Genomic DNA, 16,971 nt, shown 5'->3' with positions numbered 1-16,971 from the left:
CACTTTTTTAAAATGTTATTAAATAAACCATACCCTTGTGTTAGGGTTCAAATAATTGTGTTTCAAAACAATTTTCTTTACCATTTTATTTGAAAATTCCAATCTTTTTATTTAAACGTAAAATAAGAATTTCACCTGCCTATTCACGTCTACTGATTTTTTTTAAACTTTTTATATCAATTTATTATTTAAGTAATTTTTAATATAACAATCATATGAATGTGATTAAAAATAAATAAATTAGTCGTATTACATTTAAAAATCGGATGTTAATTACATAGCCAAAATGAAATTCCGGCATTTTTTTATATTTCTAATGTACCCTACAAATTTAAACAATGTGATTTTACTAAACAATACCCTCTATTTCGATTTAATAGGCGTGCTTTATAATATGAGTAATAAAATAATAGGCATAGCCGTGTGTTTGCAACTCATACGAGGTGTGCAGTCGGAGGCCGCAAGCCAACTGACCGACGCGTACACTCTCCGCTGCGTATGGCAACACTAATACCAACTTCCGGGACTACTTTTACGCATCTACCCTCTCTACAACTCAGCGCCTATTAGAAATTATATAAAAATATTACAATTTACTCAAATTAATATATTTTCAGGCCATTTCCCCACACCCCTGTTGAGCGACATGCGTTGATGGCGAAAAAAAATAATTTAATTACTTTACAATGCAATCAATTGAATTTAATTGATTTAATTAATTTCTTAATTTCATAATATATTATTCGAACGATAAAAATTGTTATTTATTGTATTATTTACGTATTTGTAACATTTAAATGAGTCGACCACCCAGACCATGTGGTGCAATGCGCGAAAAGTGCATAAAACTGTGAATTTATGAAAAATATTACAATTTTTAAATTATTTTCTATTTAATCGTGATTTAATATAAAATTAAGGATTAATAAAAATTAAAAAAATTACATTTTATAATTATAAACGCTTTGATCTTCTTTGTTTGCAATCTTCATTTTGGCTCTTCAGCAGAATATGTTTGTTCATTGAGCCTGATTCGAATAAGTATTGTAATAAATTTTAATTTAATATAATAATGATGTAAAATTTATAAATTATTAAATAAATATATTTATATGTATTTTGTAAATTTCTACCACTTGTACATGCTTCCATTTTCCTTTAAATACAAAAAATGAGCAAAATTGCTTAAGCATTATTTTGTGGAAACTTTTTTTTAAATAAACTATTTAAAATTTGCTTTACCTTAATAAAATCTAATTGATTACTTGGAAATATTTTAGTTATTTTTGTTAAATGCAAGTATTAGGGTAGCATGTGTTTACAATACACCTTTCTAGTTCTTCAATTTATTTTATTTATATTTTTGAATCATCTTTAGAATCTGAAAAAAACTGTAGTAAGCGCTTTAAGAACACCTACTTAAGATAACTGATCAAAGGGTCTTATATTTCAATTAAACTTAAATCTATTTTAATTATTTAAAATTATAATAATTTTTACAGAATTTTTATGTTAAGAACAATTTTAGTAGCGCCAATTTTAATTAATCGTTAAATTATTATTATTATTTAGTGTCATTAAAATTATTAAAAAACCAAAACGTATAGAAAAAACGATCGTCCGTTCGTAGTAACAACAAAATTTTTTGTCTGACACATCTAGGGTAGGTAGAATTGTGTAAGTCAAATGTTAAACAGATCCTTTGCATCCGCGTTTCTGAATTTCTGTAGGCGTAAACTATGATGAATATTGAAACGGTTTTGTTTCATTGCATTCTCGGATGTGTTTTTATGTTGTATAAATGGTTAAGGAGAATTAAAAAAATATATATGGAAAAAGACAATAAATAAAAAGGATGATTTGTTTCTAAGTGTGCCTGAAGATTTTCTTTTCGGACGAACCCTTGTGATAAGAATAAAATTGAGAATTTTAGAACCGTAGATCGGTTCTTTCTGTTAGTAAAACGACATATTGACCGGCCTTCCGAGAAATTTGAAACGACACGCCGACCACCTCAAGCATCGGGCTGATTGACGGCTCGTTCAATAGAGACGCGACCCGCTGAAGACTCTTCATTACGGTCTCTCGTTTAGAATGTATTTAGCTTTCACATTCCGAACGAATGTGATATATTTAGTTAACCTGAATTCATAATAATTGATAACGTACATGTAAACGTTATCGCTTAACTTAATTTTGGTCCGGTGATTGTGATCCGCTGTCGAATATTGTGCGTTCGTGCGGGATCGGGTGTCGGATACTTGTCGTGCTGTTAGATAGCAAAAAATCGCAACGAGAAGTGGATGGATGTCCTCGCGAGGGGCCACGTGGCAGGCGGACGCGCCTCGTCCACGGTGACGGTGCATGTCAGTTTTCTGGAAAAATTGTCAAATGTAGCAGAGCGCGCGGGTGAGCTGTGTCGAGCGATTCGCGAGCCTCGACGTGCATGTGTGGGACTCATCGCGACGAGGGCCGCCGCCGCGCTCGTGTGCGTCGTAAAGTGAAGGTCGAATATTTTGTCCCTACTCCTCAATCTATTGGTGTTCACGAGTCGGCGCTGTGATAATGAGGTGTCGTGGTCCCGCTCGCTCCGGTGCGGTGCGGCGCGGCCCGAAAGGGACGGCCGGCGGTGTGCGCGTGCGTCGGAGCCTCCGCCGGCGCCGGCGCGGCCTGCCCTCATCAGTCTCCCCGCGGCGGGGAAGCGGTTCGCGTGTGCAACTCCGTGTCGACTCGGGCTGCGGGCCGCGACGGCACTCCGTCGCGCACGGAATATTTTTAGATAACAGCGCGAATAATTTATTCGCAAGGTGGTGATCGCGCGCACTTTTGCGGATATCGGTATCGGCGCATGCGGGCTCGCGCACTGTGCCGCACCTTTACCGGAGACGTCCCGATAGGTAAGCTGCGCACTTCCTGCGCGCAAGCGGCCATGTTCGATGGGAACGTCACTTCCGCCAGGGCCGGAACCGGCACGGACAGCGGGCCCGAGCTGAGGGCCCTGCGGCGCTGGTGGTGCGCGCGCGCTCCCTCCGCCGAGGTTCAATGGGCGACGGCTCTCGATTCATAAAATGTCGGTCGTTCCATTCACGCCGAGCCGCGGTGCTATGCCGACCGTTCACTCGTGACCCTCGCGTCTTCGAATATTCATGTCTCCTTCGATAACATCGTAACCTCTGACTTCTTTTATATTATCACATTGTTTAGTGAGCCGCTAGTTGAGGCCGGATTCGTGCGATGTGCGGGAAACAAGTGTCCGTCCAAACGCTATGCGATAATTTAACGGTGTAACATCAGTGCAAACTTAGTGATTTTAGTGATTGCCTTCTGTTTCAATGGAGTGTCACTTGCTGTGGCGTAAGAATTAAATATTTTTATTGAATTTCACAATTCTCTCGCTCAATACACTGTATGTTCGTGTTTTAAATAATTTTAAATAAAAAGCCATTCGTAGTAAATGTCGATTATCAGTTTTAAATTATTAGAAAATTATTATAATAAAAGATATAAATATTATATACAATGTCTGTTAGAAAAAAAATAATTTAAAAGTTTTTATTACTTTTCTAAATTACATTGAAATTTAAAATATTCGTCAATACCAAGTAGGTGTCGCTTTCTATTGACATTATGGTAGGTAGATGAAGATTTATTGTAATGAAGAGAGTAGTTAAGGGAGTGTGGGCGTGAGTGTGGACACAGTGCGTGTGCTGGGCATAGAAAGGTTGTTAACTGAAACAATAGAGTAGTTAGTGTGGTCGCCGACAGGACGTGCGTCCCGGAGCGTGACGTGCGACGTCCCGCGCCTCACCCCCCGCCCGTTCATTGCCCTCCGGCCGACACAAACTCTGCCCTACCCTCATTTCGCTTATTTACCACATTTACTCGCATTCCAACCCGCGCTACCGCGACATTCATTCCAACTATTTCGCTTGTACTGTAAAAAAACGGTTTCTTTATAATTAAAGCCCAAAATCTTCATCAAGTGATCCTTCAAATTTATGTATACAATTGTTTAGTAAATTTGTCTATTACAAAAAATATATTATTATTTTTCTAGACGATATTCAGTTTGTTTGCAGTATAATACATTGGTTATCCGTTCAATCGAATCTGTTGCAAGTTAGTGAGAGTATAGGTGTAAGAGTATTTCCCGGCCAGATATCTGTCAGAGTACGTGATGAGTCAGGTGTTCGTGACGTCAGTGACACGTGTGCCCTCGTCCACGGCTGACTCACAGCATCTCTCGGTGACGTAGCCGCTCGCATACGCATCACACGCCCTTCGCTCCTTTAACCTTTGCTCTTGTTTTATCTTGTAATTGTCGCTGTCACGCTACATTACAACATCTCGTCAGATCAAAAAACACATCAAAAGCGTCTCAGTCCCGCTCCCGCCGCCTACTGTCGCCGAAGCGTGCGTGGTGCGCCTCCGCTTCCGGCGGCCGGGACACTCGGCGTGGGCGCACATTTCATAAGCATTTCCTTTGGCTTGCTTCCTCTCAGCTAAGGATACGCTCCGTGCACGTTTATACATTACCTACTTGTTCCGCTATAACGCTACAATATTGACGCCGGTTTGTTGAAGACGTTATTGCGGCTCTCGATCGTGTAACTTATTTTAAATTTGTCGGTGTTTCGCGTCAGAATGTTTTGTGGCGATTACCGATTTCCGTTGGAGCGCGTCAGTTCACACCGAGTAATGAGGTGCACACCGCTTCGACCACAATTCCGTAGCTCTCTATAAGCCATTAAGGGTCGCTTTAAAAAAAAAACGATCATTATAAAGAATATAAAGACTGTACCGGCGCCGAACCTTCTCAGAATCGGAGCCGTTCTTGTTTCGCGCTCCCGCCTTATTCACGGCTTTTTTGTCCAGTTTTGGTATTCTTTTTTTTTCTTTTCTTTAAAAGGGAGCGTTTCTCCTGTGAGAATTTCACGGAAATGGCTTATTGGGTTTCTCGTGAAGAACGAATCTTGTCTGGAGATGAGCGCGGCAGGCCTCAAGGAGCCCAGACGCCGCGCACCGTTATGTCGCATACCGCACCTTTCAAGCCTATTCAAAGATACAATTCCCGCTTATTAACAACCCATCACAGTTATGTAAATTAACAAGCTAATAAAACATGGACACAGTAATTATCTATGAGAAGTATTTTTTTTTATATTGTAGACTTAACATTCGAATTTATAATTAAACAAAAATTCAATATGAAACAGTTAATGTCAAAGTTTCTGAGATCTAATAAAAATTAATGTTTTATCAAGTTTTTGTTTTGTGTTTTTTTTCTTTCAAATCTGTAATGACTACAAATAATAACTTTATAGTTATAGTTTTTTTTTTACTTTCACTAAATATTGCTTTACTCGAATTTAAAACCTAAAAACTATTGTAGCTAGCTAAAAACCTCCGCAAAAATCTCTCGCACGTTCATGAACTTAATTAACTGCTAAGACTTCAGCATAATAATATAATACAATAAAATATAATAAATAACGTGGACTCCGTAATTAGCTAAACACAATATTTTTTCACAAACAAAGGCCCGTGAATCGACGGAACATTAGCGGCGTCGGAACGGAGCCAAACGATAATTCTCACAGACTGTGTGAGCCGCCGCTGGGAAATAGAGACCTAATTTTTCAATAAGAAATAAATATAGCTAATTGTTCTTAATATTTGTTTTGTTTTGCAAACATTAAAGATTAAAGTTTTACGTGTTTACCTTTCCAGGTTGTTTGGGGCCGAGCAATCTGTAACATAATCGCCTGGTACATCAACGGAGTCGATAGCCGCTTAACCCAAACTCGTAATCATCATCACCTAGGTACGTATGATCCAAATATCACTCAAGTCTCATACAGATGTTTCCGGTCTCAATGAGTGTATAGACCAATAGAATTAAGTTATGTTTTAGGTATTGTGTCCGCGCTGCACGCAATCTAATAGGATTAAAATGAGCAGAGGCGCCGGGTCCATGAACTTTCGCGGTCCGCCGGTCGGCTTTGCTTTAGAATGCGGGTTCACAATTAACAAAAATACAAGCAATTGCGCTTAGCTCAGCAAGTGTTCGCTAAGCGTTTGAAATTCGACCGTAATGCCTGACATTTCGTGATTTCGATTCGTTTTATATACAACGTGTTCTCTTTTCTTTTCTCTTGTTTTTTTTTTCTTTTAGATGTGCGAATATAAATTAACTCGCCAAAAAGATTTTATTTATGAAACTAAAGCTCGAACTTTTTTGTGTATATACATATGCATATTATATAGTTTTTTTTTCCTATGCTGATAGCCTTTTTTTATTGCTTAGATGGGTGGACGAGCTCACAGCCCACCTGGTGTTAAGTGGTTACTGGATCCCATAGACATCTACAACGTAAATGCGCCACCCACCTTGAGATATAAGTTCTAAGGTCTCAGTATAGTTACAACGGCTACCCCACCCTTCAAACCGAAACGCATTACTGCTTCACGGCAGAAATAGGCAGGGCGGTGGTACCTACCCGTGCGGACTCACACAATAGGTCCTACCACCAGTGATTACGCAAATTATAATTTTGCGGGTTTGATTTTTATTACACGATGTTATTCCTTCACCGTGGAAGTCAATCGTGAACACTTGTTAAGTACGTATTTCATTCGAAAAATTGGTACCCGCCTGCGGGATTCGAACACCGGTGCATCGCAACAACGAATGCACCGGACGTCTTATCCTTTAGGCCACGACGACTTCAAACGAGTTCGACTTGAGAGGCTATATCAGCTTCTTCTTGACGTGTAGGCGAGCTCACGGGGCTCAAACCGAGAAACCGAGAGTGTTGCTAACACTGGCCCTAGCAAGAGCAGTGCTTCGCAGAATCTACCACCGGATCGGAAACGCGACCCACTGAGAAGATACGACGAGAAACTCAGTGGGCATAGATTTTCTGTTTGTGTTAATGTACTTATTGCTGTCAATTTCTGCCGTCATGCACTCATATTATTAGGTAGTAAATAGTATTAAGCATAGCCGATACACAATTCAACTGAGACTTCAATCTAATGATGTCTGGGGCTTGGTGGCGGTGCCTAGGGGCTCCGAAAAGCATTAATTCCAGATGGGCCGTCTGCTCGTGTGCCCATAAAAAAATACTTTATCTTTATTTTCCCGGCTTTCGGAATTACCATACTCCCCAATAATTTCACACAATACTTTTTAATTTGTAGTCTGTTCAAAATTGAATGTTTGCAGTAGGCAGCGGCTTGGCTCTGCTCCTGGCATTGCTGAAGTCCATGGGCGACGGTAACCACTTACCATCACGTGGGCCATACGCTCGTCTGCCTACAAAGGCAATAAAATAATAATAATAATAATTTTTATCCCAACTTGTCGCCCTCGTTTTAGTTTTCATTAGATACGTCTTGGAAAAAAAATATGACTAAATCCAAAACAATAATGATAGCACTAAAGCTTGTCAGTACCTACAAAATAAAACAAGATAAAGAAAATCAGTTCACAAAAAAGAAACGAAAATATTGTACCCAACTTTTTTGTCTTCTTCTATCTGTGTGGATATACCTATTATTGAAAATAACTGTTAAATCCATTGAGGTCATTACAATACTAGGAAATATTTTTCAGTTATTTTGGAGTATGCAAGGTTCACGAGCCCTTATTGAGGGCGAAGGGAAGTTATAAATCTGTCGCGAACAATAGTGCGATAAGGAGCAAGTAGCGGCCGCCTTCCTTCCCCGCTTTCCTTTCTAGTGTGTGATCAGCCTAACACACGCCTGCAGACGCAACAGGAAATAATCTAACAAAAGTAATCGCACGTATATTTTCTAACTACCTACATTTTTTGTTTTAAAATTATAATAAACACAAGTGATCTACTTAAATAGATTAATACAAAAAAAAAAAAAACAAAAAAAAATAACGTACACAATCTTTCCCAGGTTCGAATTGTATGTAGATTTTTAGTTGGAAATAGGTGAACAGTATTAGCTGATCTAGTCGCGGTAACCACGTGGTTTCGGCGAGAGTCGCGCCTCGTACATCTATAACAGGTAACTTGTTTACAATACAAAAAAAAAGTGTATTATTATAGCGCGTAGGTACGTACATGCGTCGAGTGTACACTGTACAGCGTACGACCAAACAAAGCACTGTATCCATCGAGTGTTATCGCACGTCGCCGAGCTACCGGCGGACCTACTTACTCGGGCGTCGGCCGCGGCGGCGTCGACCAAACGCCCCCATACGCTTCGACACTAATTTCTGTTGATAGGTCGCTCAGTGATAGTGCCAGAGGTGAGTGAAAATGTGAAGCTGGCCTAGCGCGAACCTTATCGGTCATTAACCTTCGCACCTAAACCGAGCCTCACATCTCGCTCGAAGCGCGTTTACAAATACGAATTTTCAGGGACTATCACGCGTGTACATACACACGTATTTCATTGAAATATTTACATACCAACTTCCGCGCGTTGAAACATCAGCTTGACCGATATTCATGGAGGTCGCCCGCGTATCCCGAACGCTTTAATGATTAATTCATGTCCGGAATATTTGTTTGTACAATACGAATCTTTTATTTGTTCTTCACGTCCTGCCCGCGAAACCCGGTTTGTAATATCGCCGCGGACGCCGCTTCTGTGCTATTTAATGGTGGGACATCGCGGATAGTAGGTCACGAGAGCGTGCTGGACGTCAGGTAGGCGCCACTGAGGCCTTGACCCCTTTACGGGCGGCGGCGGCGGCGGCGGCGGCGGCTCGCACACAATGAACTATTCGGTAACATCGAACCTACCGTCGTCCGTCGCCGCCTCCCTGCACTCTCGCAACTGGGACACGTCGCACTAATCGCTCTCATCACTCTGTAAGCACTCAAACACGTCATATTTCGAATGACAGCAAACATTTAATCGGCCTACTTCATTTTCGTTTCGCTTTTTTCGAATCACGCATATCTGATCGCTCGTAGACAATGTAAAAATTCGGAAACGCCTATACTATATATACGATGCAGTTTATCTTTAAAATCGAACAATACAAGAGTAAGTTTGTACAGATAATGAAAACAATAGTGGCGGTAAGTCGGTCACGATGGCTGGTAATTAGACACAAATGTGCGAGACGCGGCGCTAACAGAATTTGGGGGGCGGTGCGGGTCGCGGCCTCGCTCGCTTGAATAATACATGTCGCGGCTCGGCGCCACCGCCGCCGCACCGCGCCGCGTCTGCGAACAGTGTGCTTAGTGCGAGGTTTTTAACGTTCTCGATAGCGTAAAAGTTAACTCAAATCTGCAGGCATATGCAGTTAGAACAACGCCCCTAGCCCAAACGTTGGTAAACGTTCCAACTCCATACAAATTTGAGTTAACTTTTACGCTATCGAGAACGTTAAAAAACTCGCACTAAGCATACAGGGCACCCTGCGCGTCCTCGCCCGCACCACTAACACACAGCACCTTTATCTGTTACCTTTTGGCCCTTATCACAGAACGCATGCCTGCATTTATTTTAGCTCATGCATACGTCTATTCAAAATCTTGAAATCACAATTAAAGACCTATCCTATTATTAGTGGGTTTAAGTTAGAAAATGGGACAACATTACTGCTTGCCTTTAAAGAAATTCAAGATCGGTTGAATCACTCACTAGCGTCAGGTGAAATTTTACGATCGAACTTTTACTAACATAATGCATTCTTCGTCTCTAAAAATTACGAAACTTGCACTAATTGTAACAAAATAAAGAGCATGCTCAATGTAAATTCTTACAAACGACACCGAGTCCGGTTATTTGATCGCCGGCATTCGTATTTTGTGTAAATAAAATTCATACGCAATATCGTCGAGAATGTGAAATGTCTGCAACATATTATGCATGTGTTGTGAAAGTATTATGTTTGTGCACATTTTTCTTTATGGATAAAGATAATATTGCAAACGTCTCGTTTATTAATGTTTGTGTTCTGCGTCTGTTGCTTTATTGTTGCGCAACGTTTCGCGTCGGGTTCTCTCGATTCTGAAGTCGACAAGCGATTCGATGCGTATAGCGGAAGAACAGAGCGGGGCGGGCGGGTAACGGAATTCTCATCGAAAGTATTTTAATGAAGTTGAGATTTAATCTGCGCGTTTGTACGTGTGCGTCTGCGTGTCCGTGTGTGTGTGTTTTAATGATCTCGATTTCGTAGCGGTGCCGTAGCGGGCTCGTAGCGCATTGCACCGGACTGCAACGCCGACCACGACCGAGCGCACATTCGACATCACCGAAACATGTCATATTTACATCGAATGCGCGGTCGTGATAAACAGTTTAAAAATGTAAATCGTTCGACTTAATTAGGGTTTATTAAAATGCGAGACGCGCCGCTTAACGCACGTAGGGGCTATTAGCTCTGAACAAGTCTTGTCGTCGCCGCTCCGGACCATACGCGACACATATTAAACCGTCGCCATTCGCGACACTTCCCGGTGTAAAGGCATACGATTAACGATTAAGGACGCCTTGTTGGTTCAGTTGTTGGTGACGTTCTTAGCCCAGGACCCGATTCCGATTGCCGATCGGAGTCTGTATACTGTCGGAATACTGTGGGTACAATAAGACAATATATTCGCTTATGATACTTATTTGGTACTCGATGTCGGAGTGTTTGTTTTCGCGTCCCTTACGTGTTTCCGGGAACCATACCGGTTTGGGATGTCAGAAGTTCCAAAAAGTGTTGATATATTTCGCTAATATCGATTTTGATATTTTCAATAAAAATATCGATGCAACAGTGCGGAAGAGAATATTGGCCCTCTAAAAATTGGATGTATACTTTAAAGATTAGACTAATCTATCTCAATCTTTTAGCATAACTAAATAAAAATAACAATCAACAAGACATTCATTTCAATAAATCATAGATTAATTATTTGAAATAATGTACAGTGGGAAAGAACATAAATATTAGTTTGTTCTGAAAAAATATCGATTATTTTTCGATACTTGAAATTTTGAAATTGATAAGTCAAGAAAAAACATACCTACCTACTAGAAAATCCTAGTTTGGGATCATCGAATGTAAAATCATTTTTAGTGTTTCAAATTAGCGGGCAACGTCTTCAAATTGTGCTATTATGATGTTTGAATAAAGACGACCCAAATATGTGTTTTGCCAGAACGAGTTGAATATTTATTAAGGCGCGCAAGTAATAATTGAATACACAAGGTGTAATTAGTTTCAGAAGGTTCGAGCTGCGTGCGCACCTGCTGTATTTCGGTAATTGCTCTGAAGATTTTATCGCGGCTTCGTTATTAATTACGAGTTACGAAGGCGCGCATTTATTGACCCTATCTCCGGTGGGCCCTTGCCCTTTCTTCACCGACTAATTCGTTAATAAGCGAGGTGTGCTTCTCTGGAACGGACCGCGACTTAACTACGGTCCCCCCTTCACTTTCCGAACAGATCTCGCACAAGATACGTCCGTTTCCCGATTATCATCGTTCGTAATGTACGTTCGGAAATAAGTTGATGACGTCACGCTCCCCCACGAACGGTAACATGCGTCCTGGTTCGTTTAAAAATAGCGAGCGGCGGCGGTCCCTTAAGGCACAGGCGCACGTTTCCGGGCTGGAAGTGTGTCGCTTCCGCTGCGCGCGGTCGTTGTCGTCTGTGTGTTGTCACGACACATTCCCCACCCACAGTCGGCGACCACGTTTTTAAATAGAGGAACGATTACGAGCGTCTGGCCGCGGCGCCGGGCACATGACCGCGCGAAAGTGCAGCGCCCGCCCGCGTCACGGCCTATTTGCGACACCGCACGCCTCCGCTCTCTGTTCCCGCAGCGCGTGTCTCATCCCGCACCCGCGCCTCATCTGCCTTCGTCTTATGCGAAACTTCCGACCTCATTCACTTCCAAGACATAACAACATACAACGAGCGTTGAAATCTTTTGTTCGCATATCTAAACTTCAATGATACCTCGACTTATCCGCCGACAAAATCGATATCAAATCAGATAAAAAAACACATAATAAATTTTATATAAATAATTTCTTTCTTTGACGAATCGCGAAATTTATCGCACCTAATTATCTACATACGTGTGCATTGTGTGCGATCACACGACTAATACGAATGTAGGTCTAAGGCATTAAGTTGAAAAAGAGTATGTTATTGAATGGATAAAAGCAGTCCGTATAATAATATCGATGGATCGACGTAATGTTAGTGTCGTAAGCGTTATTGAGTAGCTCGCGAGCGGGAGGAGCAGAGCGGAGGCTGGGCGCACGAAGACGGGCACAGCTTGAGTCGAGTCGCGGCTGAGTTCGTAGGGAGGCGCGCTGGAATGCGGGCGGCGGGCGGGGGACGCCGTGCGACTGGCGCGCGCGCCGCTGTCCCACGGTCGCGCGGCCCCGCTCTCCCCTCGCCCCTCACACTTTCTTTCGCGCCATAAAGGTCGTTTCAAATATTTCGGAATGCTGTTTGGTGACATTTCTCCGGCGCGGGCGGCGGAGAAGAGTTGCACAGCCTCCGGCATTCGGCTGAGCGCCCTCCGTATAAGGTTCGCTTCGCGATTTAAAATAGTCAATCCGTAGGTTAAGATTTCCGATCGTCCTATATAAGAATTTATTCATATCTACTTAAATGCCTTGTGATTCGAGTCTTGTCGGTTCCGTTATAGGTGCGTTAGAGAAGTGCACGCGAGATAACACTTCGGAACATTGCTAAGGGCATTCTAATTCGTAATACCTCTCTTCATGATTCGAATAGCTAAAGCTCATCGGTCTACTTTCCACGCTCATGTGTGAACTGAGTTTCTCCAATTAATAGATTCGTTCCAATAGCAAACAGCGAGTCGGAGAAAGCAGTGGCGGCGGGGTCAACGTCCGGCGGAATTCACACCGACCGACCGCGGTGACGTTCACGAAGAAATGTGGCGTAACGCTCTAAAATTTGAAAAAGCGCGCTCGTTTTACCATTCCGGGAAGGCGAGGGCGGCGGCCGCCCGAGGAGCTGTGCTGTTTACCGCGCGGCGCTATGCTATGAATGGAATGCGGCGGCGGAGGTTGCGCGGCGCGGAATGTGCGCGCGGGGGGCGGGGGCGGCCCGCTGCAGCCTCCGCTGCATCTTGCGGCCATTCACGCCGCGCACAACACCACACCGCTTTCTGCTCCGCGAATTAACTTACCGTTAGAACCGCGGAATGTGCTCCCTACCGGCGCGACGCGGCTACGTACCGATAGACTATTATCCGTTGCTCTCTTTATACTTGCTATTTCTACTTAAACACTAGCTACATCTCTACAACTAATATTTCGTAGTTCTTTAATAAAATATCGTTAATAAAACTGAAAGAATTGTTACCGTAATGATGCTATGAAAACAATTTTTATTTCAACAATATCTTGAAGCGTTATATTTTTTTAATGTTAAATCTTTATGTTTTTTTCAGATGCATAGGTACAGTAAAATGAGACAAGTAAGAATTGTATGTATGTATAATATTCTATTTGATTGTAGAATCCTGGAGCACTGTTAATTAAGAAAATTAGGGTGGAACATTCAATCGGAATTTATCGTTTTTTTTTTGTGTGTAAAAAATCACGATTTTATTGAATTTCGTCATTAAATAATATACAGCACATTAAAAATTTAACATAGTTTTGTATAGTGGCAGTGATAGCGGGGTCACTATCGATAGTCGAAGCGTTAGCCGCCCTACATACTAGTGCCGTGCTAAATTCCATTTTTAAGCCCATTGTCCGCAGTCCGCGACATCCGCCGCCCGGCCGCAGCCGCTCCGCCGCATGACGTAACCGCGCCTAGCGTCCCACACGGGCGACTACATGCGACACTGTACACTGCTGACTTAATGTTTATTATTCACACGATCCAATTCTGTCAGAGTATTCGAGCGAATTACTTCCGTTCCTTTGGTACTCATTTCGTTGCGGACCGCATCGTCGACGCTCACCGACTCGAGACGGTCGCTCGCTCGGTTCATTGTCTATAACGTGCCTCTCGACACACACACACACGCGTATACAAAATCGAGATCGTATTTCTCCGTCGACTCCGATAAAACTTTTGTAAGACGTTACATTCGTTATTATCACAAATGTAAACACGTTCAACGATAAAAAGTAACACATTTGCGCTATTTCCCATAGTTGTCAGCAATTAGAGCAGCGTACATGGGTGCGGGCGAGGCGGCGGGGCGCGGGACGGCTGTGACACGTGTGGCCCACATAGTGCGCGCCCATTGAGCTCCGCCACAGCCGGACGTGACGTCAACTTCGTCGTGCACCTGCGCCCTCAACGCAGCACACGTACACTACCGATATAAATACGCAAAACCTTTTTAATGAATACCTCTTTAGTGGGGATCTTTTCAAAGTTCGTTCCAGAACGATACGAATATCTACTGATAATTTAGTTTTTTTTTTTACTCAATAAAGCTGCGGTAAAAAACGGAGTTTAAGTCAGACAGTATAAGAGTAACATTGCCATGACTCCCGCGCAGCCGTTCCAACAAGGTCGAAGGCGCTCTCTGCATACCATTTGTGGGCACCAGTCGCGGCGCTCTCTCTGCCTTGCCTAATTAGTTGTGACTTGCGGTGTGGGCAGCCTGCGTCGCTATACCGAACTTCGGGGCCCGCCTGCCTTATTGTTGAAGTTGCCTTCTGCGTCAGGAAACTCAATGACATCAAACCACTCACAATTAAATTTAATTTTAATTGGAGGAAATTATCCACCTCGTCACCTCTGCCATGGGTAGCTAATCCCAGCTTAAGACCCTTATTTCAATAATCTAAAAAACAAAAGCTTCAGTTTCCCCTAAAACTGACTGCTATAACAATTCAGTGCATTCATTATACCACGTAATTTTATAACACACGTTGCATCTCTTCGAAATTTGTGATGTCAATTATTCTACTAAAACTTCTAAATATTTTTAATGGACTCATTAATTGAAACCACAATCTAACACCAAATCTGTTGCGTGTCAATCGTTCAGTCAGAAGTGATTATTGGAATTGAAAACTAATAAAAAATTTAAGGTTCTATTCTATAATATACAATTACTTATGATTACAACTAACAGACATTGTTGTGTGTTACAGATGCTGTGTGAAGGAAAGGTGTGAGTCAGCATTACGTCATATGGTATGGCGATGATGCGTCTAATGGGAGCGTCCCGGCGTTCCGCGTGCCCCTTCCAGGCACTTACTTCACTCAATAGAGCGATGACAGTACCATTCATGGTTAACCACGAAATTCTTGCGATTCCATTGTAATTAACACACGCATTCATGAGGCGCTTCGTTGTTTCGCTACCATTATATGATTTTATTTAGTGTTTGTATCGGCTATCGTATTTATTGTGTTTAATTTTTTTGAGTCTAATTTATAAATAAACGTAGGTTTAATTGAAGAAAAACGCAAGATAACCGAGCAAGATCGAAAATACGGACACCATAAAAGGAACTACGAAACTGGTTTTCATAATGATTTGACAGATTGTTTTGTATTCTGAGATCATTGTGAAAGCTAATTTTGTTCCTGGTACAACGGTTACTTCGACGGACTACAAACAACTGAAGAATGAAAATGAGGATATTCGAAAAAAAAACACAGAATCGAAATTTGCTCGTCCAGTTCAAAAAGTGCTTAAACGTGTATCTATCTATGTATCTACATAATGTTACGTACTTGTATTTTTAAAACAAAACAATCTGCAACATAATGCAATCTTCTATATACGTGAAGCAAAAACTTTGTATCCCTTTTTACGAAAATTGCGCGGACGAAGGAGTATGAAATTTTCCACACTTATAGAGAATATCGAGAAGAAGTGCACAATGCTAATTTTTTTTTTAAATAATGCATAAAAGATACATTAAATCAATAAAGAAAACATTACACACACTACACTACATACCATGTATTTGACGCACACACGCATGCATACTATTTATTGTCAAACTTTTGTTCTTGACGTCTGTTGTCAAATTGAGATTAAATATTGTTTGTCTTTGTTAATATTTTTTATAGTGTAGTCTTGGCGAAATTTGTGATTATAGAAGTATAAAAATACAATCATAATAGTGTACAAACTTACAATTCCAATTAATTATAGTCGAATTTCGACTACTGCGGGACCTCTAGTATGAGTAGCTATGTAATGTTACGTGTTTACTAAGCATATTTGTTATTTTTTGCTTCGGTTTTTTGTTTAATGTACCACCTACTGTGAAATGTTAAATCAGGACAGTGTAATATTATCAATGACTGGAGACAATGACAACGATAGTTTCTATAGGTATGTAAAGTAGCTCTGGGATGAATCGGCACACGGTTTGTCTTTTTTTTTTATATCTTAGATGTGTGGACAAGCTCACAGCCCACCTGGTGTTAAGTGGTTACTGGAGCCCATAGACATCTACAACGTAAATGCGCCACACACCTTGAGATATAAGTTCTGAGGTGTCACTATAGTTACAACGGCTGCCCCACCCTTCAAACCGAAACGCATTACTGCTTCACGGCAGAAATAGGCAGGGTGGTGGTAGCTACTCGTACGGACTCACAAAGGGTCCTACCACCAGTCTTGACCTACAACTTTTAGAAGTGTCCATGGTACTTCAGGATTCACCATGATCACTTCCCATCAAGTAGACCACAACCTCGTCTAACTCCGTTGGTAAAACGTGCAATGGTGTAAAAATTTTGATTACGCACACTTCAATAAATTATTAAAATTACGGTAAACAATTTAACAATTTAAGGCCAATATGGCGTACGGCTTGTAATAATAACAATAAGATTATATTATTTTATTTTATGTTAAACGAAAATGTCGAAATTTACCAGAAAACGAAACAAAAAGATTTAACAATAATAAAGACTTTTATTAAATTTTTAATTAGATGTTCATTGTATAAAATGCAAAACGTGTTAAATTTGTACGTTGCGTAATTGTGTTTTATTATTTTTAATTT

General features: G+C 41.3%; 1 long non-coding RNA gene and 1 other non-coding gene across 3 annotated transcripts; both read left to right on the top strand.

The window, feature by feature from the left end:
- Window positions 1–2,450: 2,450 nt before the first annotated feature.
- On the top strand, window positions 2,451–15,465 carry LOC119629108 (uncharacterized). Of its 2 annotated transcripts, none has more exons than XR_005245194.2 (3): window positions 2,451–3,354; window positions 5,731–5,824; window positions 15,094–15,465. It is a non-coding gene; the product is annotated as an uncharacterized LOC119629108 (long non-coding RNA). The 2 variants fall into 2 exon arrangements; XR_005245189.2 differs by having other exon boundaries at window positions 2,484–2,897.
- bantam (microRNA bantam) lies at window positions 15,449–15,538 on the top strand. Its single transcript, NR_107264.1, has one exon. It is a non-coding gene; the product is annotated as a microRNA bantam (primary transcript).
- The last annotated feature ends 1,433 nt before the right edge of the window (window positions 15,539–16,971 follow it).

The sequence above is a fragment of the Bombyx mori genome, chromosome 11 (assembly GCF_030269925.1).
Source record: "Bombyx mori chromosome 11, ASM3026992v2".
Lineage (NCBI taxonomy): Eukaryota > Metazoa > Arthropoda > Insecta > Lepidoptera > Bombycidae > Bombyx > Bombyx mori.
The sequence above is the reverse complement of the archived record's forward strand: the minus strand, read 5'-3'. Positions and strand labels throughout refer to the sequence as shown.